The sequence below is a fragment of the Cyprinodon variegatus genome, unplaced genomic scaffold (assembly GCF_000732505.1).
Source record: "Cyprinodon variegatus isolate N-32 unplaced genomic scaffold, C_variegatus-1.0 Scaffold1860, whole genome shotgun sequence".
Lineage (NCBI taxonomy): Eukaryota > Metazoa > Chordata > Actinopteri > Cyprinodontiformes > Cyprinodontidae > Cyprinodon > Cyprinodon variegatus.
The window spans coordinates 1-1,097 of NW_015152313.1; positions in this window are offsets into that span (position 1 = coordinate 1).

A 1,097-nucleotide genomic window follows, 5' to 3' on the forward strand; every position below is an offset into this window, starting at 1 on the left:
AAGTATCTAATGCTGACATATTCCTGTATTTGGAGAGAACTGATTGATTCTCATTGGTTTAAATGCTTCAAGCTTCCAATGGTAACTATGGCTACGTTCACCCTGCAGGCCTTGATGCTCAATTCTGATTTTTTTTTGCATTGCCGATCACATTTCCAAATATATGCGACTTGTATGTGATCTCCTGTGTGAACTGCATTCATACAGCTTAAGTGTTCCGCATGCGCAGTAGAGGACGCGATGACGTCACAGGCCAGCGTGCTCTGTGTTCACGGAAGTAAAAATAAATGTAGTGCTGGATCGCATCCAAACCTTAAAACCTCAATCTTTTCAAGATGGTAAAAAAAAATACTGCTCTCCGCATCATCGACCGTCATGGTTTGTTTGTTTTCTTGCCACTTCTGCGTAGCAAGACCCAGAAAAGTGACCTTTGTCGGGTATTAATGGCGTTCAGGTCGGATGAATGCGACCTGGCTGTTCAGACACAGGCCGATTTGAAAAGATCGGATTCGTATCGGATTCAGGACCACAGAGCCAAGTGGCCTGGGTCGCATTGGAAAAAATCGGATCTGTGTTGTTCAGACTGCCATGTAAATCAGATCCAGGTCCCATATGGGCCAAAACATCAGATTTGGGTCGCTTCAGGCTGCGGTGTGAACGTAGCCTATGACAAATGGTAAATGGCATGTACTTATATAGCGCCTTTACTCAGGTCAGGAGACTTGACCAAAGCGCTTTACACTACATTCATTCACCCATTCACACACACACTCACACACTGATGGTGGCAAGCAACATTGTAGCCACAGCTGCCCTGGGGCTCACTGACAGAAGCGGGGCTGCCGTACACTGGCGCCACCGGGCCCACCATCAGTAGACAATGCAGGTGAAGTGTCTTGCCCAATGACACAACGACACTGCAAGTCGGAGCCGGGGCTTGAACCGTCAATCCTTCGATTTCAGGGCAAACTCCTACATCCAACGCCACTGTCGCCCCTCATAAACTAGTTTCCATGAGGTGAACTGTTACCTCTGGACTCTGAATCTTGTCTCTTTGTTCCTCCTCTTCAGCTCCTTCACGCCTCCAGCACCAGTTT